The sequence below is a fragment of the Astyanax mexicanus genome, chromosome 4 (genome assembly GCF_023375975.1).
Source record: "Astyanax mexicanus isolate ESR-SI-001 chromosome 4, AstMex3_surface, whole genome shotgun sequence".
NCBI classification, from domain to species: Eukaryota; Metazoa; Chordata; class Actinopteri; order Characiformes; family Acestrorhamphidae; genus Astyanax; species Astyanax mexicanus.
Window position 1 is genome coordinate 17,251,744 of NC_064411.1, and position 27,390 is coordinate 17,279,133.

General features: G+C 36.8%; 2 protein-coding genes and 1 pseudogene across 2 annotated transcripts in view; 2 read left to right on the forward strand and 1 right to left on the reverse strand.

Annotated features, from left to right (window-relative positions):
• Positions 1–27,390, reverse strand: part of LOC125801678 (zinc finger protein 160-like) — a 289,977-nt gene that overhangs the window by 111,351 nt on the left and 151,236 nt on the right. The window lies entirely within an intron of this gene.
• Positions 1–27,390, forward strand: part of LOC125801360 (zinc finger protein 239-like) — a 151,085-nt gene that overhangs the window by 81,266 nt on the left and 42,429 nt on the right. The window lies entirely within an intron of this gene.
• The window catches only part of LOC125801219 (zinc finger protein 585A-like), a 30,316-nt pseudogene continuing 3,919 nt past the window's right edge, over positions 994–27,390 (forward strand).

Below are 27,390 nucleotides of genomic sequence, written 5' to 3' on the forward strand. Positions count from 1 at the left end.
TTAATATAATTAGCTATACAGTTCTGTCTTTCAAGCTATTGCATGTTTCCTTTTATATCAAATATATAAAGATAATTATAATTCTGAATTGTATCTTGTGCTGTATAATGGATGTAATTTATTTAAAGTCTTTGTACGTTATTGAATAGATCAACATTAGTTTTAGTCTTCCAGATACCTGCATTTAATATCAGGAAGGAACTCCCCATCTACAGCAAGTCATCTAATATTTTGATATTTTATATATTTTAATGTTACTGTGGTTTAATTGTGGAGACACAGTGTTTGAAATTAGAATTTATTTGAGTTTAATTTAAATTAAACCCCCAAATCTAGCCAATCAGCCAGTCTTGGTCAATGTTTCTGTTCTTATTATGGTAAATAGGACCTGCAGAGATTTTATAGAAGAATCTGTTCTTTAACACGTAATGTTTTTTATCATTATTAGAACCACAAACACACCTGAGATTATTTATATAACATGCAGAACATCTTAATGACACTAGATGAAGGCAATGCTCCTTTCTTACAGCAAGAATAACTTAATTTTCATATGTATGAATATATACACTTACGTTAATTCTTTTGTTAAGTGTTAAAATATGTGAATATCATGCACAATATAGTATATTTTATAAAAGTAGTTACTATAATAAATAAATTATTTGCAAAAGAACAGGGTTTTTTATATATATATACGTTACACAGCTGAGAACTTGTTTAGTAAAAACATTTAGAAAATTAGTTCATTTTAATATTAATTACACATGATCTTTTGTAAGGTCAATGATAATTTGTCTGGATAATCACTTTAATATGAGTGTATGTGAACACAACTTTCTTAATTTTTGAACAATTACTGTTACAAAGAGCCAAGAGTTGGCCCAAAGACTATCTTCAGGAGCTAAATAGCTCCTCCACTGAGTCCCACCCACAGTGCCTGCAACCCTCATGGCTCCTCTTGTTTAGCCAATCAGAGCGATGCTGAGACTGAGGGGCCTCAGTTGGGGGCTTGCATACCACAGATAGAGAGGACTTCTGTAGAGGAACAGTGGAGATAGTGGACGGTGTGCAGCTTAGTAAAGTTTTGTGGGATTACCGAGGACATTTAATTCTTGTGTGCATTCAGATACCTGTAAGTACCTACACTGCTGTTTATTCATAAAGTGTAGATAACTATTACTTTCCAAGTTGTAGGTGTACTTTCAAGGAGTTACATGCTATGCTAACTGATCAGCTCTTTGTATAGCTGAAAATATTTATCATTGGTTTGTTTATTGTATCTATCAGAAGCAGATTATATCCGCCCAATATCATTTATTTTACTCCAATGTTCAACACAGAGTGCCTTATTAATATAATGGTATGTTGAATCAGAATTCTCACAGTAATATATGTTTACAGAAATAGAGGGTCAGGTGGACGGGTGCTTGTGTTACAGAGTGAACAGGGTGGATTTAACACAAAACTGCTTCACAAGACTCAGTGCTAGGTAGTGTAAATGAAGCATCAGGCTGGAGCATTAACACAACAGTTCAGATATAATAAAGAAGACATTGTTTAGCTGTTTAATGCGTCTGAATTTGTATTTAAGTGGTAAATTAAACGGTTTAGTAGATGCTTTGAACAAAACAGAAGTATTGGGAATAAATCAATAAGGATCATTATTCTGAATACGGTTTGTATTTTATTTTTTTGGTCAAATGGTGAAAATGTTAGCTACAATAACTGTATTTATAAATATAATAATTATAACATAAAAATGATATTTGTATAAAAGGACGGGACTTTTATTGTGATGTTAGTTCTATCTCCGGTAAATCTTAGTGTTGCCTGATTCAATTACCTGTTCTAGAAACGGAGCTGACCACGTTTAGTATGCTCCGAGTTAAAGTTAGAAACTTATCTTCAGCCAAGTTAGTCTTAGTTCTTCCAATTCCCAGTGATTTAGGTTCGCATTGGTAAAGAAGTGTGGCACTTATGTGCTAAAGTAAATTTTACCATGCTTTCAGTGGCTGAAAGAAATACATTTTTTCGTATAATGTTAATTTTGTCAAAGAGTTATGTCTCCTGAGTCAGAAAACATTAATAAAGTCCCAGCGCAAAACTGTATTACCCAGCAACACTAGTTTTAGTACAGTCAAACCTCTGAAATCTACATATTTATACTATTCGCCTAGTATAAAACATGCTGTCAGTGGCTAAAGAAATTTATTTTCTCCATATTGCTTCTTTAATTAAACAATAAATCATGTCGCTAGACATATCTGTATATGTTTAACAAAATATTTAAAATACTGGTAACATTTATAATAAATGTACATCAATTAACCATGCTTACAACAGTTACAAACATTGTAAAATGCCTAAACTTTTTAAATGACAAATGTTTAAATATTCTTTATTATTAAAATTCCTTAAACTATTGGCTCAGATCATAAGTAATTAACAGGATATACTTCATTTTTACTTCATAATGCCAAATATTTCTCAACCAAAATGTTAGTTTCTTCTATTCTGTTTCTTCTCAGTTTTTTCCATTCTTTAAGTGTATAAATTCCCTAAAATTCCATCGGGATAAATAAAATAAAGTATCTATCTATAATGCTTGTTACGGTGGGTGACCCAGGCAGGTAGACGAGGAGACGGACGCAAGTGCAGGTAAGGGCAAAACAAATAATAATTTATTAAATAAATAACAAAGATAAACAAAGAAACAAGTAAACACGTAACAAAGATAATAAACCAAAATAAACGAGGGGGACTAGAGAACATAAACAAACTAGAGAAAATAATAACGATAAACAAACAGGGAATATATACAAGGAGCTAAACTAGAAATAAACACAAAGCAGGGTATATACAGGGAGCTAGGGAACACGGAGCTAAACAAGAAACTAGAAAAAAACAAACAAGAAATAAACAGAGAAAAACACAGAGCAAGGACTAGGGCTATGAAACACGGAGAAACACAGAGAGACAAAACAACAGAGGTTAGTGCAAAGACCGACCAGGGACAAGTGACAGAGGAGGGATATTTATAGTGACTTGAAACACACAAGAATTGGAAACACCTGGGGTAGGGGCGGAGCTACAAATGAGACTTGTGGTGGAAAATTACTGAGACAGGGGACACAGAGAAGCAGGGGTCACGTGGGAACAACACAACAGGCACAAGAACAGACAAAACAGGGCGAGGACCTGACAATGCTGGTTGTTTAGTTGTGTATTTTTTTTAAACAATGTCAAAGTGTGAAGTGACTTCTTATTCTTATTGTCACATTCACGTATGTATTGCATTGTATTATAATAATAATAATAATTTTAATAATAATCTGATTATTATTAATTATTAAGTATTATTGTTACTAAATATTATTAAGTATAATTATTATTAAGTATTATTATTATTAAGTATAATTATTATTACAGTGTTTTAACAGTTTTTATTAAACAGCATGGACAAAGATACTTTAATTTGCTAACATGTTTTATTCTGTGTATTAATACAGTACAATATGGAGTTTTCTGTTAAATTAGCAAGCTGTAGAATCTTGAGCTGTGATGTCATGTAGATGCATGAAATAAGTCTTCGCTGATACTGTTCTTTGTATATAAGAAAATCTATTACAGAAAAAATAATAATTAGTACGAAGAACAGCATCATCAACAAGCACCCAGGTTTGCTTGGAGAGAGTTGTTTTCTCAAATCTGATCTGTAGCTCTCTGGCTTGAATTGCTGAAGTCCAGCCTTTTATGTTTGAAAACACCTCACATCTGGAAACACTTAACGTACGCTCCTATAGCGCACATACATAAGTAAGTCTGACTCAATGTATGGGAGGGGAAAGAAGTGTTCCCCTTTCTAATGTGTTTAAGTTAGAGCCTAACTCCATCTGTTCCCTGTGGTCCAGAGGCCATTCTGTGTGGAAAATATATAGAATAATAGTGAATAACCCTGCTTAATGGTAAATAACCCTGCTTGCAAATATGTATGCTCAAATATACGTCAATATAATCTTTGGAGTTTTAAAGATGTTAAGAAGGTGTGCAAAGCGATTCCTTTAGCATTGATTCAGTTAATCAAACAAGTCATTTTATATTCAAAGGTGACTGTTTCGATGCCCACATTAAAAGTGAACGACTGTAATTTAGTTGACTCCAAGTGTAATAATAAGACTATCAATGATGATTTGAAACAGAAGATTTACTATGAATATAATGGAGCTTCTTTCAAGAAACTTCCTAATAATAAGAATATAAATATGACTTTTGATTATTCCAAATTTGTTAACTGGCCCATATCTCCTAAAGTGAAGGAGACCCATTTCAAAATTATAAATATGATTTATCCTGTAGCCCTGTTTCTTGAAAAAATATTCAAATTTGATGTTGAATTATGTACTTTTTGTAAGTCAGTAAATGAATCTCTGGAGCATTTGTTTTTTTCATGTCAATATTCACACACTTTTTGGATGGACATCAGAAATTGGATTAATATCAAACTTAATATTCCTTCTTTTGAGGTGGAGGACATTTTGTTTTATATGAAAAACTTAAGTTCAGCTTTCTCTGATGCCATAAATATAATTTTACTTTTAGCAAAATTCCACATGTCCCCCGTTTCGTTAATGAATTTAAGTCATATTATTCTTCATTAAGTAAATTAAGAAAATCGAAAACTGCTATTATCATCTCACACCAGATCTCTAGTAAGCTTTTGTCTAAGATTATCATTTTATTACGTTGCTCCTCTAGTCTGTATGTTTGTGTATGCTCCCCTAAAGAGTAACGGTTTATTTTACCTTGAGTGTATTGACAAATATCTTTCAATAATGATTACTTATCTTAGTATCTATAATTACATAATTATTGTGTGAAACCTTGTATTTTATAGGCATTAACCAATACTCACATTATATTTGATCATTTTTACTCACAGTGTATTTTACACGCATTTATATAAAAGATTAACCAATAATCACAATATATCCTTTACACATATAGTAAAACATTGTTTGATATGGCATGTGACTAACACAGACTTTATTATATGACAGATTAACCCACATTAACATATAACATATGAGATGTAGCTCAGGCTTGAAGTATTTTGTTCTACTGCATGACCCTAACTAACGGTCATCAATTCGACTGGTACGGGGCTAATTTGCTACAAAAAGGCTATTAGATCAAAGCAGCCTTTGGATGAGTGATTGCCTCCCTAAAAAACCTCTACTTCAAAGCGGGGGGTGACGCATACTCACACAGATAGTGCCACGATGTTCCATTCTGGAAGAACACAGTCAAGGTCAACACTAGTGGTCCGGTCAGACACGTGAAACTTGAGTACTAACACGTGAAATTATGCATATTAACATGAGCTAATCGTTAGTAACGCCTCATCAGCAGGTTCCACGTCATTTGGGGTATAAAACATGGAGTCAGATCAGAGGGGGTCAGAACTCTTACTGAGACGGCTGTAACACTGTCTTATATGTATTGGTTCTCCTGAATATTCAGTACTTTGTAATAAATACTTGGTTTGCTTTCAGCTTCACTCCACCTGTCTGACTCTCTCTATCAAACGAACACGCAGGGGAAGTTGTACCCCGGACGAGAGGTGGGAGTAGCCCACCTTTCATTTTCTTTTCTACAACAATTTGGTGACCCCGGCCTCTGAACGAGTCTGACGAAGGACAGCATCCGGCACTGATCCACTCACGGCCGAACTTAACAAACCAGGTAAGCAGAGCCTGTTTAATCAAATTCTGCATATTGGCTATTTCAAATTTGAGTGGAGCGGCGCTCTGGCTGCTGTCCGGAGGAGAGCAGGAAGCATACCAAGCTATTTATAAAAAAGAGTAGATGCTGTTCCTACTCAAGGGTTTATAAAAAAGAGTAGATGCTGTTCCTACTCAAGGGTTTGTAAAAGAGTAGATGCTGTTCCTACTCAAGGGTTTGTAAAAGAGTAGATGCTGTTCCTACTCAAGGGTTAAGGATTGGGAGTTGGCGTGCCCCCCCGGCTTCTGACGAGAAGTTCGGATAACGGCCAGGTGTAGGCTCACCTCGATCTTGATCCGCTCGCAAAAAGCCAGAGTAGACGCTGTTCCTACTCACCTCTATTTTTATTCGGTTTAAAAAAGCAGAAGCTGTACCTGCTTGGGTCGAAGCTGTGCCGACCTCTCTATTTTTAATTCAAAAGAGCAGACGCTGTACCTGTTCTTATCTATTTTATTTGGTTAAAAAGAGCAGAAGCTGTCCCTGCTCGGGTCGAAGCTGTTCCGACCTCTCTATTTTTTAATTCGGAAGAGTAGACGCTGTTCCTACTGTAAATCTCTTATGTTTGTATTAAAAATAAACAGATGTTGTTCCTGTTCAAAACATTTCGTAAAAAATTAGTATACGCTGTACCTACTACGAACTTTTAAAAGTTATTGAATTAATAGTTATTGCATGATACTGTGGAGGTGCACCTGTGAGCGTGAAAATGTGTGTGCGTATGTGTTAGACTGTGTGCGAGAGAGTGAGCGCTGCTGAAATGTGTGTGCGTATGTGTTAGACTTGTGTGTGGAACTGTGAGGCTGAAATGTGTGTGCGTATGTGTTAGACTTGTGTGTGGAACTGTGAGACTGAAAAAAGTGTGTGCGTATGCGTTACAGTGTGTGCGAGACAGACTGAATGCAACATAAGTGTGTGCGTATGCGTTACAGTGTGTGTGAAACAGAGTGAGTGCTACTGAAATGTGTGTGCGCAGGGTTCCTGCGAGCGATGTGATTGGTTGAGTGTACGAACTCTTGTGTGTCAACGAAATAGGAATGGATGAGTCCCACTGCAGGGGAGGAGTCCAAGGTGAAGTAGGTGGAGTTGGTTCAGCTTCTTGGTTTTAGACTGAGAAGTTGGTTATTTGTGAATTAACACTTGTGAGATATCATAGAAAATAGAACATCAGTTCAGTAGGGAAATAGAGTAATACACAGTGAAAATGGGGGACAGAGGTGAACAGGGGGAAAAGGCTTTTGTATGGGTAGATAGATATATATATATATAAGAAAATATAAGGGCAAAAAACCTAACTATACAAGGTAAAGATCTATTTGTAAACGGAGCAGTGCAGTAGATATTACTAATGGTCATAAATAATTAAATAATTAACAGAGTAAAGTGCGATGACATCGATTACGAAAGTGACTAATGTGAAATAGAAATATAATATAATATACATATGCATACGTTATAAGACAGTTCCAAAAATAAATGTGAAAATGTGAATACCCAATCATGAGTACAGTGTACTTTAATGTAAGCAAGGTTGGGGAAGTGTTAATATAAATAATTAAGTTGTTGAATAATGTCAGAGAGGTGTGTGACTGGATAAATAATTAGAGAATTTAGAGAATTTAATAAAAGGATTATGGGGTTGGTTAGCAACACAAATACAAAATAAAAAGAAAAAAGAAAAAGGGGAGTCAGAATTGAGGAAAATAATTAGCTTAATTTTGGGTATTGGACTATATCTTGGGGGCCCTAACCTAACAGGGACATGTGTCTAACTCTATATTATATAAGCAAAGCTAATAATGAAAAAATGACTGTGTGTGGCTGTTTCGGAATCGTCTCCTATTGCAGAACTACTAAGCAATTTGGATTGGCCATTTTTACAATGCTTTGTCGAAACTCAGCAGTATATTTTTCCCCATATAGTTCACTATTAATTACATTATATTATAATAATATTGTACAGAAGATGTATGCTAGAAATTCCAAAATATACTATGCCATGCAGTACTGCTGCGTAAGATGTCCTCAGAGCAGGACACATAAATATGGTTTCTTGTTTGATTCTTAAATAACCAGTTCAATAAATAGAAAAATGCTACATAGTTAATAGTGAATGAATTAATGAGCGAGCCATTCCAAACACAGCTTTTTCTATCAGGTGATTTAGTCAATTATCTTACTATTCGTTTCTTATTCAGACTGATCTCAGTTCAGTGCTGGCTGAATGAGACTTATATAAGACAAATGTAATATCTCATTTCTCTATGATCTCATGGATATCCGTCTATGCTAATATCTTGATTATCTTAAGAGCGATAGTAGATTTCAGAAACCAGTGAGGAAAACCTTATTTTTATTTTTTTATTATTATTTTTTTAAAGGAAACGCAGTGTTGCATCTATTTCAAGCTACAGGGAATTTGGTATCTTTCTGATAAAGGGGACATAATCAAATATATTAAAAAATTGAGCCTTCTATTTTGCTTTCAATACGCTTTACTTTCTGCAATGAAGAACTTGCTTTACTTTCTGCAATGAAGAACTTGCTTCACTTTCTTTCTGTATAGTATTAAATTAGACTAAAAAGAGATCTGGAAAACAGCATAAATTTAGTTTTCATGCTTATACAATGCCACCTATAAAACAAATGCATAATTTTCTGGCTGTAGCATGAACAAAATCAGCTAAGCAATATAAAATTGTTTCATCTGCATAATGGTAAAGTTTGCAATCTGAGAAGCAGAGCCAGCACTATAATTTATGTATATATATATTAAATAAACCTGGACCAAAATTTAACCTTGTGGTACACCTTTCAGGTACAGATGCCAAATCTGAATAATTATTCATTGACATGCACTCGTTTGGGTCTAGTCCAGAGCAGTGTCATCAAAGCAAATAATTTGAGCTAATTTACGTGGACGAGAACAGGTGATAATGATGGTAATAAATGAAATATGTATACAGTAATAATCTATAATAAACTATGGGTACTTGGTGCCTTGCACAGGCTTTCACGGTAAACACATCAGAGTGTGAATTTATGAAAGTACGACAGACCTGGGGTTGCGTTCCCTAACTGTCAGGAACTCTACGGCACTGAATCTTGATAAAATAGTGCTGCTACGCTGTGTGTGGTTCAGTGTGATAGGCTGGTTAGCCAAAGACGGGTAAGATCCCAACGTAATACAACGGGACAACCTAAGGCAGGCACAGTCTCGATCTGACCACCACATGCATTTTAACAGAAAACGGAGAAAACATCGTGGAGGGGACGCGCAACCCAGGGGGAGAGTGAGTGGATGAATGGAGTGATGGGGTGTGTGTCAGTGGAGGCTTGTGCAGGGTAGACCAGCCCAGTGGACAGGGGAAAGACAACAGAGGGTGGAGCAATTTTGTGTTAAGTTTTCTGAAACAGAAATTCTGTTTCAGAAAAAGGGGGAGATGTAAATAGATCACCATTATTACCACCATTATTCGCCCAGCCATTATTTTTTACCTTTTTTCTTGACTTTTTAAACCTATTACCTTTTTCATCCCTCACCACTATTACTAAAATTTTTTGACCAATCATTATTTTATAGACGTAGAGCATTTTTTTTTTAAACTTTTAGCTTGTTTATCTTTTTAAAGTATGGTTTTAAAACAACCACTATGCGGATGAGCAATTACTTTCAGCAATATTGTAAAAGTTTTAGCTTTTAAGACAAACTCAATCCTAACTTTAAAATATGAAATGTAGACACAAAATTAACTTTCACTATTCAACATGTAAGCCATTTTTTGAACAAGAAAAACAATGTGTGGGGTTTGATAAATTGTTTAAGGAAATAGATGTATTGTTGATAATTGTGGAAAGCAATCTGCTTGGCATTGTATATGCATAAATACATATTGAAAATATTTATCAGGAAATGTAAAAGCATTGTTTGGATTTTATTTGCTATAATAACAAGAACAAAGCAAAGCATAAAATTCATTGATAGTGCCAATATCATTGTTTGTAATGGAACGATTGATACAGAGAAAAATAATCACGTTCCACTTCTCCCAATTTTTAAAGCACTAAATAAAATCAACTAAATATAGAAATCAAGGTTTAATAAAATCTTGGGAATTGAAAAAGTCAGAAACATAATTTCTTAGTAAAATAACACACTGCAGCAAATTAAAGTGGCAGGTAAAATAATATAGCCACAAACAGTGATTCTAAAGTCCAAGCAAAAGTAACCCAAGAAAGCCCAGTACATCAATATGGAACCATTCCTGAGACAGAAGCCACATTATGTGTAGTTTGTGCTGAGTTTAAAACTTTGGGCCCTGATATTCTATCAATCAGTGTGGATATGGAGGGGAAAATAGAGCAGCTGATCATTACGATCTATGTAAAAAACATGATTTAGATGTATTTCCAGGTGTTTGTTTCTTATCTATTATCTATATAGTATTACCAATACAATATGAGAAGATCTACAGGAAGCTTTAAGTGGGAGGCTTAACAGCAGGTGCGTTTAAAGCAGCAGTTTTGTGCTGTGAAGCAGTAAAATATGGTCTGTACAATGATGCTGCAGAGTTGAGGTGTGTGATCTTTAGCTTGGTTAGTGTTTGTGAGAGTGGAAGTGTTTGAGTTTGTGAGTGTGTGCATGTATGAGAAATAGTGTGTGTCTAGTGGTAAACTGGGTGGTGAACATTAGTAGTGTTTGTAAGAGCTAATTTGAATATAACAGAGCCACAGGGAAGCAGTTACACTAAAAGGGAGAGGGATGTGAACAAAAGAAAGGTAAAAGAAAGTAATTAATGGTGATGATAATTAAATGTTGCAATTTAAAATTGAAAATTCCTAAAAGTTAGGGATTTAAAGAAATGACTAAATGTTAGGGATTTAAAGCACTTTTGACAGTAAAGATCATGATTGAGTATAACTGAAAATCAGGACAACTGAAGAAGGTAAGAAAACAAAATTGGGCTGAAATCTGTGCACAGACAAAATTTAAATATGAAATAATTAACTTCCAAGGGGAAATTAGAGCTCAAGTCAAGTCTGATAAATGTATTTTAACCATGTATTTTAACTTACAGGAAGGAGACACGGAGGACGCCTTAAAAGACTTCCAAAATGAATAGTGAACCTTAAACGTGATTATAACGAATACAAAAGTTTCGTTTCAGATCTGTTTACACAGGGGGAGAAGGAGAACGTGGTGCAAAGGTGGACCAATACAGACACGGAGTGAGGGTTCCTCCGCCATTGCGCACGAAAGGGGAACGAGTCTGCCTGGATTGGGCCTTTCCAGGTGACTGAGAGAACAACGTATACAGATCAACTGACAGGCGAGGGTTCTACAGCTGTGCAACAACAGAGATCGCTTAGAGAGCCAGAGGGAGAGGTGAGCACAGCAGCTGAATCGTCTGACCCAGATGGAGGCCCGCAGCAGGAAGGAGGGGTAGCACACTCACCCCGCAGCAGCAGCAGCAGGAAGGAGGGGCAGCAGAGCCCCCGCAGCACGGGCCTGGCCTGGCCACAGCAGAGAAAAGATTTCTCAGAGCACAGCAGCAGACAGCACACAGCATGGCTGTGACCGAGGAGAGGAATTGAGGGAGTGACTCATTCAACAACGTTTCGATTGCGTCAAAGTACACTACATACAGAGACTCTTAAACACATCTCATTAAAAAACACACATAGTCTTATCACACACCAACTCATACTTTTCATTCACTGATATTGCAGACATCAAGGTAGTATACCTTCAGAACCCTGAAACAAGAAGAAAGAAGAAACGAACAACACGAATTGCAACTTTAACATTTACACATATAGGGTTATAAACTGTGATTTGCTAAAGTAGGGGGGGAACACATTATTTTTTCTTTACAGGTTGTACTGAACATTGCTTTCCTTTACAGGTGGCCGAAAGACTCTTGAAAAAACGAAATTGTAAAAAAAAAAAAATATATACACTCTGTAACCTTAACACTTACACATATAGAGCTATAGATAATAAGTTTACTAAATAGTGGAAAACTTAGAGGGAAAACACATTTTTGGTTTAATAATGGCTTGGTACGGAAAAAGGGAGTGGGACAGGTCAAAGTACGGATACTATAACGGACAAGCATTTCCTCTGGCTATTCCAATATGGCTCCAGATAATAATAACCGTTGCCCTCATGGGTATCATGATAATAACATTGGCCATCGTATCAAAGCAAGAACAACTAACAACGGTAGAGGGAACAATTGTAAACACATCAGCAACCGTACACCCGACAAACGCAACAGCTAAAGACCAGCCCACACAGCTTAATAGAACCAAACGATCAACCATCAATCAGCCTAACTCAAAATGCATCAGGCGCTGGGGAGGTATAGAATTAGACTAATATTGGGGTGAGATGACAATATGGACAGTGAACTTATGCGACGTGGTTACTTGTGGTAAGCAGGGGTCCAAGGGGGAAGCGGTGTACTTGTGTTGGTCCCGTGATGATAATCTTAAGTGTAACCATAAGGGTGATTCTCACGAAGACCTTCACATTAACATAAAAAGTTTTTCACCTCATTGCAACATTATTTTTTTTCAAGTTGAGAAGCTAAAATAGAATTTTATTATCATTTGAATCTTATAAGATCCAGAATAATTCTCATTACCGTTACAGTAAATGACGAAGCTAGATCAACCGGTTCAAAACATTTTTTGATGATTAATTTTTGATTAATAGTTCCACAACAAAATCCCATCAACTTAACAGCACAGTCCTTGACAATTACTTTGATCTTTTTTATTTATTTATTTATAGTTAAGCAACTCTCATTACCGATACAACATTTGTAAAATATCTTTTAATTTTTTTAATTAATGGAGGGGTATACTATAGTAAAATGAAGAAAAGTTATGATAAGATGTGAAACTTTTAAAAAATTAACATTTTAGATCCATAACGGTAATGAGAACACAATTAAATGGTAATGAGATGCTCTTAGCTAATTTCACACATAACTTAAAATGCTAATATGCTAACAACCTATAACTTTGCCAGCTGTCAAAGCCTTATATTGTGATAATATTCATGAAATAATTTATTTTTATATTTTTAAAAGTAATGAGTATTAAACCATATGGGTAATGATAATACACAGTGTAATTGAGGACAGTTTTAGTAATATTAACACAGATTTCTCAAAGGGAGAGAATAGTGTCCAACTGATCTTATCTCCATTTTGAAGCTTGTCTCTGACGTGATGCATCATGGGATAGCTGATCAATTTGAAGGCACAGTGTAATTTTTTTAGGGGGGTAAAATCATGAAACGGTAATGAGAAAAATTGTTCGGACACAGTTATTTTGTTTAAAATCAAGTACATTTTTTGTTCAACACAAATAATATTTATATTATGTATAAATGGTGATATTTTAAATGACTTTAATCTATTTTATTGATTCGATATGCTTAGTACTTTTAATATGGTTTAACTTAAAATTAGAAAGAAGGGGTACGGACACATAACGGTAATGTGAATTTCCATATATTTTTTATTTAATTTATATAAAAATAATTTTATATGAACAATTGATCCATACAGTACTACCTATTTGCTTTACACACAATATCGGAGTTTTTGTGAATTAAGTACTGATTAAAAAAAAAAAAAAAAAAATTGTCATGAACATGTTCCCTGCAGCTTCATGAGAATCACTCATAACACCGACCAAACAGCTTACAAGGCCAGACCTTGTAACAAGTGGGAAACCGTAATTAGGTCAACGCATGTTAATTGGGATCCAAGCGAACGCTGGGCGACTCGTGAGCGGGAGAACTGGAATAGTATTAACATACAAAGGGATAATGGTCCGATAAATAATCTGATAACCATTGCATTAGAGTGGCAATCTGATCCTAATGGGGAAAAATCATTTTTCATAGGGGTCCGGGTGGATGTAAGTGGTAATGACCCTGTGGGATGGATCAAAGTTAGAGCTACAGATAAACCGACCTATACTGGAGTGTGAGGAAGAGCAAGAGGAAATGCTGGAAACCAACCAGTCTTGGGGATGACTTTATTGCAATGATGTCACTTCCTCCTTTGATAGAGTTCGAATTTTTGGTCGCCTGGTGGCAGAGGGACCGTGGGAGAATTTTTCCTGTCATAAATTGGTTGGAAGGCTGCCGGAACAGGTTTTCGCTCCCACCATTAGCTAAATGTTCACACATATGTTTATCAAGTGTTGAACATATGTAAATACATATTTGGAGGAATTACGATGTGTTGACGTATCTGGTTGATACGTCAAAAGGGAGAATTAAAGAGTAACGGTTTATTTTACCTTGAGTGTATTGACAAATATCTTTCAATAATGATTACTTATCTTAGTATCTATAATTACATAATTATTGTGTGAAACCTTGTATTTTATAGGCATTAACCAATACTCACATTATATTTGATCATTTTTACTCACAGTGTATTTTACACGCATTTATATAAAAGATTAACCAATAATCACAATATATCCTTTACACATATAGTAAAACATTGTTTGATATGGCATGTGACTAACACAGACTTTATTATATGACAGATTAACCCACATTAACATATAACATATGAGATGTAGCTCAGGCTTGAAGTATTTTGTTCTACTGCATGACCCTAACTAACGGTCATCAATTCGACTGGTACGGGGCTAATTTGCTACAAAAAGGCTATTAGATCAAAGCAGCCTTTGGATGAGTGATTGCCTCCCTAAAAAACCTCTACTTCAAAGCGGGGGGTGACGCATACTCACACAGATAGTGCCACGATGTTCCATTCTGGAAGAACACAGTCAAGGTCAACACTAGTGGTCCGGTCAGACACGTGAAACTTGAGTACTAACACGTGAAATTATGCATATTAACATGAGCTAATCGTTAGTAACGCCTCATCAGCAGGTTCCACGTCATTTGGGGTATAAAACATGGAGTCAGATCAGAGGGGGTCAGAACTCTTACTGAGACGGCTGTAACACTGTCTTATATGTATTGGTTCTCCTGAATATTCAGTACTTTGTAATAAATACTTGGTTTGCTTTCAGCTTCACTCCACCTGTCTGACTCTCTCTATCAAACGAACACGCAGGGGAAGTTGTACCCCGGACGAGAGGTGGGAGTAGCCCACCTTTCATTTTCTTTTCTACAACACCCCCTAGCTTCTAAATTGTAGCTATTATCCTCTACAAGAGTTTGTACTATTGTATATTGTTGTGTTTTGTATGTTGCTAAAAACAAAAACAAAAAATCGGCGCTGTGAGATCGCTGATCAAGCTTAACTTCCGTTTTCTGAATTCTAGATAGACTGATAGATGTTTAAACTAATTATAATTCGAAAAAAATCTGTTTAATGTATAAGCCTGTGGTGTTTTTATTTATTTTTACATATACCAAGTCTGTAAACTACTTCACATTTCACATTTCTGTAATCTAGATAGACTGGGAGATAAATTACAAACAAAATACAAACATCAACCAGAAAATAATTTGTAATTAATAATAATTGATAATTATTAATAATTGTCTTTGTTCTGGAGCAGTTGATTTATAAACTGTGCGTTTTACACTGTCAATTTAGTATTAACAGGTGTAGAAGACATTTTAGAAATTTTATTAGTTTAGCATTATAGCAAAGCTATTTGGGTTATACCCATCTTATGGGGGGTGGTCTTTGACCAGTCGTAGTATTTCTCAAGCTAACAAATATTTTTTTTTTTCTTAAAATACACAGCACATTATTATAAATAACAGCTGTCTGCGCCTGGTTTTGCTGGACCTGAAATTCTGCATGGTACATTTTATCAGTGTCATGGTGAGCACAGAATGCAGACACGTGCAGATTAGGGCTGGACCCGAATATTCGGGTATTCGGATATTCGTTCGTTGAGTAGGTATTCGGTTTTTAATTTTGGTATTCGGATATTCGTTTTTTTTCTCCTTTAAAAGAAGCAATTTTTTTTGCGGAGCGGTAACGAGACAGAAACGCGGGAGCATGGAAGAGTGGGTTTAAATATCAGTCTCGCGCAGACCTCTATTATACATGATAAAAAAAAAAATGAAGGCTCTTCGAAACTGATTTATAGATTAAACGTAAGGGGTAATGTGGCAACAGTAGGGGCTAAATCGGTTACAAAAGCCTGGCCTACAAAAATGATGTCTGAACGAATTTCCTCTTATCTAATATAATTTAAAATGGTTTAAAAATATAAAATAATTTCTAAGCAAACAAAATATTTAATATTGAGCTTATAGCCCAAGTGCAAAAATACAAAATCAGTAATAAGACTATGCCCTGCACAATCCTTAAACCGAAATAGACCAAGTACAATAACGTCATTAACAATGACTTTCCTCTACTCTAATATAATTTAACATGGTTTAAAAATATAAAATAATTTCTAAACAAACGAAATATTTAATATTGAGCTTATAGCCCAAGTGCAAAAATACAAAATCAGTAATATGCCCTGCACAATCCTTTAACCGAAATAGACCAAGTACAGTTTACAACGACTGTCCTCTAATATAATTAACAATGTTTAAGAATATAAAATACTTCCTGAACAAACGTTTTTTTTTTTGTTTGTTTTTTTAAGCAAATAGCCTAAGTGTGAAAACACAAACAGCAATTTACTGGGCTGGCTTACGCAGCGGAGAAACCGTGCAGCAGCAGCCTCCTAGCCTGCTTACGCAGCGGATAAGCCGCGTGTGGGGCAGCAGAAATTCCGGGATGAAAACACAAAGAAATCTGGGCTAAAAACACAGAAAAAATATGGGGTGAAAACACAAAAATCCGGGATAAAAACACCAAAAATCCGGGGTGAATATGTCTCGTCGGTCAGAGCAAATTGAACATTTTTCAGTGGATTAAAGGGGCCGTGATTTGCTTTTTTTTTTTTTTTTTAACCTCTTTTTTTAAAAACGATATTCAAATATTCGCTTCGAATCAGTGCCGAATATCCGGAGCTCAAAAAACGCTATTCGGGCCAGCCCTAGTGCAGATACTGATAAAAACGTGTTTATTATAAAATAAACAGATGTAAGACGTAGTCAATACAGAAAAATGGGTAATCACCAATAACCAGAGCAATGAAGACAAAACCATACCATAAACGAGAGATAGTCAAGAGTTCATACACGAGAGATCCAATGTCAGAGGTAATCCAAGAGGCAGTAGTGAAAACACAGTCCAGGTAATACACAAGCAATCCAATATCAGAGGCAAAGGCAATACCGTATTTTTCGGACACACATGTGGGCAGCCCACATCGGGCCATTGGGGATTTGCACGTTGTGCGGTATCGGCCCCACGCCATCGGCCCCATACGGGCAGCCCAAATCGGACCAATGGGTATTTGCACATCGGTGCGGTATCAGCCCCACATCATCGGCCCCATATGGGCAGCCCACTTAGGGCCAACGGAGATTTGCTCATCGGGACGGCACCAGCACCATGGCGTCGGCCCATTTCAGGCAGCCCACATTGGGCCAATGGAGATTTGCTCACCAGTATAGCGTCGGCCCCACGGCGTGGGCCCTTTTCAGGCAGCCCACATTTGGCCAGCGAAGATATACTCCTCTATGCAAAATCAACACCAAAGCATTGGCCCATTGGGCCAACAGAGATTTGCAGAGCTCTAACACTAACACACACACACACACACACACACACACACACACACACACACACACACACACACACACAAACACCCACACACATATGCCCTCAGTGGAAAACCAATTGTGGCCCCAAATTTTTAGAACTGTGCAATATTGAACAGAGAACACTTTTCAAGAAAGAAAATTTAAAGCTGTGCTATTGGCACTTTGACATTTTTTGCAACTGGCTGTAAAACAATTATATAAATAACACAATTTAAAGTGTATAGTAAATTAATACATTTATTACAAAGTATCATGTATGAAATATAAACAACACACAACAGTATTTAAGTAAAGTAAATCCCAAATTTATATTTTAGCATGTAGATAAACATATACTGCATAGATATCTCCATTTGCAAAAACAGTATTTATAATAAACGGTATGATATAAATATCAAACATAATACAAAATAACAAAGAATTATACAACTTAAAAAAAGATAAATAAATAAATAATAATAATATATATATATATATATATATATATATACACATCAATAAAAACAGCAAATCATATTCTTGAATAAATACTTAAATGCACTAGACTGATGTAGTAGATGAATAATAAACTGATACTATTATTACTACTGGAACAAAGCCTCTGGGGTGGGTTTCCCGAAAACGAACAACCTTACTGAATAACGAACGAACTAACGAATGACGTGAGTAAAGAACGAGCCAGTTCTGCGAGTGTTTCCCAAAGAGCTTCGCAACGTGAAAATTAACAAAGGAGGTTAAAGAACGTCTTTGTTGAATCCTCCCCTGAAACAGCGCGCTCAATCGATCCACACATATCGATTATTATGCAGTATTTATTCAGTATTACACCCTAAAAATGTAAAAAAGTGTTGTAATCATCAATATGATACATATTTTGAAATTTAAATTACAAAAGGATGTACTTTGGCATTAATAAAATACTCCTACAGATACATATGGCTAAATAAATAAGTCATATGTTTATATATAAATGTTTAATAAACATTAAACTTAAAACTATTATTGTTAATATATTATATTAATAGATATTGTACAAATATTATTTATAGTAATATTGATAATAATATTAATTTATTATTATTATAATTATTAATAGTATAAAAATAACATAATAATACATATAAGTATGTTCCGGTGTGTAAATATATATATACACTGCTCAAAAAAATAAAGGGAACACTCAAATAACACATCCTAGATCTGAATGAATGAAATATTCTCATTGAATACTTTGTTCTGTACAAAGTTGAATGTGCTGACAACAAAATCACACAAAAATCATCAATGGAAATCAAATTTATTAACCAATGGAGGCCTGGATTTGGAGCCACACACAAAATTAAAGTGAAAAAACACACTACAGGCTGATCCAACTTTAATGTAATGTCCTTAAAACAAGTCAAAATGAGGCTCAGTATTGTGTGTGGCCTCCACGTGCCTGTATGACCTCCCTACAACGCCTGGGCATGCTCCTGATGAGGTGGCGGATGGTCTCCTGAGGGATCTCCTCCCAGACCTGGACTAAAGCATCCACCAACTCCTGGACAGTCTGTGGTGCAACGTGACGTTGGTGGATGGAGCGAGACATGATGTCCGAGATGTGCTCAATCGGATTCAGGTCTGGGGAACGGACGAGTCCGTCTCATGCTACCACGAGTGTGAAAGCACCACCAACATTCAAAACTGACCAAAACATCAACCAGACAGCATAGGTTCTGAGAAGTGGTCTGTGGTCCCCACCTGCAGAACCACTCCTTTATTGAGTGTGTCTTGCTAATTGCCAATAATTTCCACCTGTTGTCTATTCTATTTGCACAACAGCAGGTGAAATTGATTGTCAATCAGTGTTGCTTCCTAAGTGGACAGTTTAATTTCACAGAAGTTTGATTTACTTGGAGTTTTATTGTGTTATTTGAGTGTTCCCTTTATTTTTTTGAGCAGTGTATATATATATATATACACACACACACACACACACTGTAAAGCTCCAGCTCATCCTAAATCACCATCTCAGTTGGGTTTAGGTCAGGGGATTTTGAAGGCCATGCACCTCTTTGTTAACTAGATAATTCCATATGCGTCAATTAATTGTTTTCATAGTTTTAATATTAATCGACAATGTAAAAAAAAGAAAAAAAGAGACGCGTCAACTTTTGACTGGTGTTTATATATTTGTGAGCTGACACACCCCAGAGTTTGCCCAGATGAACGGACACAATAGCTGCGGTCCAATCTGAAGGGAGCTGCCTAGGTAGTCATTGCCTTCAAAGGCAGCTCCCTCGTTCGGCAGCATTTTCACCCATAAGGGATCTTATAGGGCAGCGCGTTCGGGACACGCTCTGGAGTCAGCATACGTCATCACGTCTAGCGCGCTGTGCCCGTGAGCTGTTTATAAAAAACTAAAGTTAATGATCACTTACCTCGGGATAAATCTCAATGCAGCGGCAGCTATTTCTCAGATATTTAAATATTCATGATTTACTTTAATTATACACTTTTCCTCACTTAATTCTCAGAGTATGGTCAGTTTTATTTATGTATTTAATTTATTTTTGATTAGATGCTTCATAGAAATGCATGAGTAATGAAACCATAATATAATAAATATTTTGTATGAGCCATCAGAGCTAAATTATCAAACTAAGCTACGTTTCACACAATAGTACATTCATACACAGTCAGCTAATTTTTATTATATCTTTATCTTTTAGTTGCATAAAACACATGATTCATAAACTTTTTATTTATTTATTTACCCATACCCACTAGTTGAGATGTGATACTACAATAAGCATAGTGACAATAAACACACAGCAAGCAAAAATAATAATGTTAAGAGAGAAAACTTTATTACATTCAAAGAAAAAATATATATATTCATAAAGGGAGCTAACGCTGCCTCCAGCCGGTCTGACCAGAGTTCACCTTCCCCGGCCCACGTTCATCCCTGTGGAAAAAATAAATCTGAATTAGTAACAGCGGTTTATGGAGAACACGCTCATAATTACACCATTTACACAGTTAATCACTCAGTTACAGGTAAATCTAGTTATTCCCTCTAACAATTAAACTATTTACACATTAAATCACTGAATTACAGGTTATTCTACACGTTTACACTATTTACACATTAAATCACTTAGTTATACGTAACAGTGACTTAAAACAGTTAAAACTTTTTATACTGGACGGCCAGGGTATCTTTGTTTCCTAGCGGGGGTTTCCTCAGCGCTGCAGCCGCGTTTGGTACTCTGTAAGTCGGCTAGATGCGTGTTAGCTTACCCGGTAAATTAGCGCGATAAGCTAACGGTAGCTTCCGCCGGTCAGGTCTTACATTAAATGAAGTACAGGCGAAAACAACGATGGAAAACAGCTTAAAACAGTCTAAAATATGCTTGTTTGATAAACCCACGCAGCGGTGAGTGGAAATACAGGAGGGAATTACTTACATTTGTACAGAAACTCCGTGGCAGTGCCGGCTCCGTCCGCCATGTATTTAAATCTGAGCGCTGGAACTCTGATCTGGTGAAATGCATCATGGGATTGCCTTCGCCGTGAAGGATACATCTCACGCTGCCTTCAGAATCGGGGTAAAATAAGGCAGCTGCCCAGGTAGGCAGCACATGCTACCTTCCGAATGGGACAGTCCTTTTCTCGGGAGCGCGCCTATGCTGCCTGAAAATGCTGCCTAGTTGGGCAGCTCCCTTCAGATTGGACCGCAGCTAATGTTGATTAGAAGCACCTAAATAAAGAATAATATTAAATATTACCTGCACATTCACCGATACCCTTTACAATACGTGTAGGTGTGAGTAAAGACACTGCAGGCGTCCCCTGCACCGGACCTACAGTACCAGGGATTTTCCCAATAGCATGGAAATATATTGTATTGTGCTGTAATTCCCGGGCTGGTGGGAAGTGTATATAAGTGTGTATATGCCACATAACAGCCTGATTACAGAATCCACGGACTTGGTGACTTTGCAGCTTTGCTTAGACCGTGAGCATCATCTACAGGAATATGGATTTTTAAAAATTTATGGGTTTGATTGGTCAATTCCAGTATGCCCAGTTAGACTACACAGAGAAAGTTGGCATTATAATATAATATAATATAATATAATATAACTCATTCACTCACTTACTCACTCATCGTCAACCGCTTTATCCGTTAAGGGTCTTGGGGGGTGGCTGGAGTCTATACCAGCCGGCATCGGGGGGAAGGCAGTATACACCCTGGACAGGCCGCCAATCCATCGCAGGGCAGACAGACACACAGGCACATCCACTCACACACTCACACCTAAGGGGCAATTTTTATCCGACATCCAATTAGCCTGAACTTTGGACTGTGGGAGGAAACCGGAGCACCCGCAGACACGGGAAATAATATAATATAATATAATAATATTAATTATTATAATAATAATTATATATATAATATAATTGATTATAATTAATAGTAACATAATATAATTGCTTCAACAAGGGAAATTATAATTTTTCACCCTCAAAATTGGCAGTCCCTGGTGTTTAAGGTGCTGAACTGCAAGTAGAGATCCCCTAAAGAAGCTCTTAAGAATAACGACTGGGTGAGGGCACTCGTTAATCTGCGAGCGAGTTTACGTAGTACTTTAGTTACGCACGGGTTTGGGAAACACTCTTTAATTAACGATCAATCTTACGTACGAGTTAACGAAGTTCTTAGCGTAACGAAGCTTTCAGGAAACCCACCCCTGATCTCTATTATTAATTTTATTCCTCTTGCTTGTAGACTTGGAACCAAAATGTCATCCCAATCAAACCAGTAAAAAAAAAATCTAATTGAATATAACATTAGTTTTTGCATTAAGGTTTTTATCTCACAGCAATAATAATGAAGGAGAAAATGGATGTACTTTACATAAATAGAACAGATATAGTTAATCATAATATCAAAAATGAATATTGTTTATGCATTAATATAGCATAGATCATGAATTAACTATTTTTTTTGAAGAGACTGCATTCCAAAGCCAAACCTTTGCAACCTGCTCGATCTCTGCATCCTTTGGTGGTGGCATGATTGATCTTCTCACGGCCTCTTAAAATGATAATATAGAGATATGAGAATGCAGTCAGGTAAATACTACATCTGTTAGTGTCTTTTCATGTACAATGCTTAATTTTAGAGAAATTTGCAGACTGCATTTGATAACAGTGATTCTTATATAGTGATAGTTATTTGAATTTGAATTTCTTCAGGCTATTCATGGTGAAACATAAATAGCCATTACAGTCACTGTGTGTGACTGGTAGTTACATTCTATAAACATGTGAGGTGGCCGATATCAGGATATCAGGTTCACAAAAATACCAAAACTTTTTAAAATGATATCTTTCCCTTAGCTTAACTGAATATATTTCCCTTAGCTTAACTGGCTATCTTTCCATTAGCTTAACTGGCTAGCTTTCCCTTAGCTTAACTGGCTAGCTTTCCCTTAGCTTAACTGGCTAGCTTTCCCTTAGCTTAACTGGCTAGCTTTCCCTTAGCTTAACTGGCTAGCTTTCCCTTAGCTTAACTGGCTATCTTTCCCTTAGCTTAACTGGCTATCTTTCCCTTAGCTTAACTGGCTATCTTTCCCTTAGCTTAGCTGGCTATCTTTCCCTTAGCTTAGCTGGCTATCTTTCCCTTAGCTTAGCTGGATATCTTTCCCTTAGCTTAACTGGCTATTTTTCCCTTAGCTTAACTGGCTATTTTCCCCTTAGCTTAACTGGCTATCTTTCCCTTAGCTTAACTGGCTATCTTTCCCTTAGCTTAACTGGCTATCTTTCCCTTAGCTTAACTGGCTATCTTTCCCTTAGCTTAACTGGCTATCTTTCCATTAGCTTAACTGGCTAGCTTTCCCTTAGCTTAACTGGCTAGCTTTCCCTTAGCTTAACTGGCTATATTTCCGTTAGCTTAGTTGGATATCTTTCCCTTAGCTTAACTGGCTAGCTTTAACTGGCTAGCTTTCCTGGCTAGCTTTAACTGGCTAGCTTTCCCTTAGCTTAACTGGCTAGCTTTCCCTTAGCTTAACTGGCTATCTTTCCCTTAGCTTAACTGGCTATCTTTCCCTTAGCTTAACTGGCTATCTTTCCCTTAGCTTAACTGGCTATCTTTCCCTTAGCTTAACTGGCTATCTTTCCCTTAGCTTAACTGGCTATCTTTCCCTTAGCTTAACTGGCTAGCTTTCCCTTAGCTTAACTGGCTAGCTTTCCCTTAGCTTAACTGGCTAGCTTTCCCTTAGCTTAACTGGCTAGCTTTCCCTTAGCTTAACTGGCTAGCTTTCCCTTAGCTTAACTGGCTATCTTTCCCTTAGCTTAACTGGCTATCTTTCCCTTAGCTTAACTGGCTAGCTTTCCCTTAGCTTAACTGGCTAGCTTTCCCTTAGCTTAACTGGCTAGCTTTCCCTTAGCTTAACTGGCTAGCTTTCCCTTAGCTTAACTGGCTAGCTTTCCCTTAGCTTAACTGGCTAGCTTTCCCTTAGCTTAACTGGCTAGCTTTCCCTTAGCTTAACTGGCTATCTTTCCCTTAGCTTAACTGGCTATCTTTCCCTTAGCTTAACTGGCTAGCTTTCCCTTAGCTTAACTGGCTAGCTTTCCCTTAGCTTAACTGGCTAGCTTTCCCTTAGCTTAACTGGCTATCTTTCCATTTTCCATTTCCCTTAATATTTCCCTTAGCAAGCCATTGTTCCCTTAGCTGGTTATTGTTGACATACTTGGATATAAAGTTAACTTACTTAACAGCAGTCTTTCTCCAAGAGCCGAGATAAGCTGCCAACTTGGGAGCCCCTCGTGTTATTTAAATGTGAGGTAAATTCTCATTCTAACTTAGGACAATGCTAACTTTTTTTAGCACAATGCTAACTTTTTTTAGCACAATGCTAACTTTTTTTAGCACAATGCTAACTACAACATTGCTACCCTTATAATGCTACAATAACCTGAGAGTGGTAACTGCATTAGCACCACATTAGCGTATCTTAGCAAAAATATAAAAGCGTATAGTAGAACAGAAATTATAACTTACCTTTCAGTCACTTTGACAGACCAAAGTCACTCACTGACTTTGCCTTTAACCCCTTTCCGCAGTCCCCCTAGTGGCCATTCCGCCGGCGGAATGGAAATCGACTCGGCGGACATTTTGATTAATTATAAACAAATAAATAATGTTTTGCGGTGAAACCGCTCTGATATGACGGGGGACTCTCGTGGCTGTGTGTGTGTGCAGCGGTGTGTGTGTGAGTTCAGGCAGTCAGACGGGAGGAGGGGGAGAAGGGGGAGGGGTGACACACACAGCAGCAGACACAGACAGAAGCTTTACACAGAGATCTCACTTCAGAACCAAAACTAATAACTTAACTTTAACTTTTATCACCTTAAAAAATCATAAACACCTACAGCAACTACAAAATACAGTTTAAACCCGAATAAAACCGCTTTATACATGTTAAACAGCTTACTCACCCAAGATGAAAAAAAACGCTATTTTTCACTGGAGCATTTAAATCCTGAACTTCCCCATCGAAACTTAATCCATCAGGGTTGAGAAATAAAAGTAGTATACAGCTTTCCATTTAGCCACAGATGTCCTCTTCAAAATCCATCAGAGTATTATAATCCAGTGCGCTTTGTTTTTTTGTAATCAGCCTCAGAGCGTGAAGACTTACGCGCTGAAAAGCTCTGATAATTTATTCAGCGTCGAAAAAAACACAGCGGGAAATTCGAAAAGCTCCATTGACTTTGACTGACAGCCGTTTCGTCCAATTGTAGACACTTTCAGCTTTCAAACGAGCCATTGTGTGTCAAAATAGACCAATCAGAGCCAGAGATACAGCCGTGCGTATGCGCTCCCGTCTCCGTCTATGGTTCTGTGTTTCAGCTTAGCTCCGCCTTTACGCAGCGGTTCGAGGCGGTATATCATTGGTCTGGAAGGCTGTCAATCAGCGAGTTTAGGCGAATCAGCAGTAAATAAGGAGGTTCCTGACCCAGAGGGAGAGCGGATGTAGGCAGTGTTTGGTTTGAGGTGCGTTCACTGTTATTTGGAAGCAAAGCGCTTCGTGGAGCGTTCAACGAACAAAACTTTACACTTATCAGAAGTTTTGCTGGAGCTGTTTGAGTGATTCTGGGGAGCAATTGTACATTAACTCATCAGTGTAACACTATTGATTCGGCCATATATATATATATATATATATATATATATATATATATATATATATATATACTTATGTATATTATGTATATATATATTTATGTATATATATGATATTATGTATATATATTAGTTTTCTTTTTACTTTTGAGTCATTTACAGAGATTTGTGGCTGTATACAGAAGTTTTTGGCCATTGGGGAACTTTGTGCCATTTGGACACAGTTTGGGACACTTGGAGACGTTTTTGGCACACTTTGGTTAAACTTTAATAAAAGTTATAGGCTTATAGGTAGATGCTCATGGACAAGTAGTTAGTGCACCTGTATAAGCAGAATTAGTTTGATACCATCATGTTCTTTAAAGATATGATGATTTGTATGTGAAAACAATAGGCGATTTTAATTTTTTTTGAAAAATTGTCAAAATGTATCATCAATAATAGGTTATTTAATTTACCAAATACTGAAAACCAATGGGTCCATTTTTGGACCCCAAGTATCTACTTTCATATGAGCCATTGATCACCAGGGTACAGTGTACAGTTAAAAAAATATTCAAAGCTGAATAGAGGGACCCTCAATCAGGCGAAAATTCAATTTTTTGGCCACTGTTAAATTAAGCTTGATCGTTGCTCTGTGGTAAAGGCACGTGCAGGGAGGGGGGAGGGGGAGGGGGGTGGATTCGTTGGTTACATGATCCTCACAATTAAATATCACATGCAAAAATAAAAAAAATATGTAACTTTTACAACCTTGCTGGCCTACACAAAGTGTATAGTCAAGCACAAATACATTTATAATTTAATATTTTTATTTATTTATTATCAGCACTACCAATAATAAAGGTGAGATTATGAATCAGCACCATGGAGCAAATTCGTAGCTATCCAAAATATTAAATAAAAATATTTTTATAAATAAAAATGTATAGCTATACAGTATATGTCTTGAAAAATATGAGATGTTACTATGTGTGTGTGTGTGTGTGTGTCCCTCCAAAGGTCTCTGCACAACTCTGCTGTGGTACCTTGATTTTTCTCCACTTTTGGTTTAGAAAATCTTTCAGAGCTGATACTACATTTCACACAGTGTTGCTCCTATCCACTAAGCTAGCTAATCTACCTAGCTCTCACAGACAAAAACAATAAAAAATATTCAGATACCCTTCATATGAACTTGTTATGACACAAACTTTCAGATTGTAAAATATTGTATGGTAAATTTGGGCTGACCCAGAGTAACCTAGCATAGGATTTGTGTGGGCATGCTCACATATGTGTGCGTGCTGCCCACATATAACACACAATGTCTACAGTGTGTAAATGGTGCAGGCTGAATTAGGGCTGACCCACAGTGGCCCTGCATGAGATTTGTGTGGGCATGCCAGAGTGTGGGTTGCCCACATATATCCCACACTTGCCCTTCAGGGTGTGAAATGGTGCAGGCTGAATGTGGGCTGACCCACAGTGGGCCTGCCTGGGATTTGTGTGGGCGCATCAAAGTGTTGGCTGTCCAAATAATTCCCACACTGGGCCTACAGGGGCATTAATGCACTGGACCAGTTCAGGCTAGCCCACAGCGGCCTTTTATAGGATTTGAGTCGGCCAGCCAATGAACAGGCTGCCCACAGAAAACCCATGTTGGGCCTGTTTGGAATTTTAATGGGCTAGCCCCTGCCCACAGTGCCCGCACTTAGCCCACGAAGGGCCGATGTGTAGCTTTTTGCTGGGTAATAAT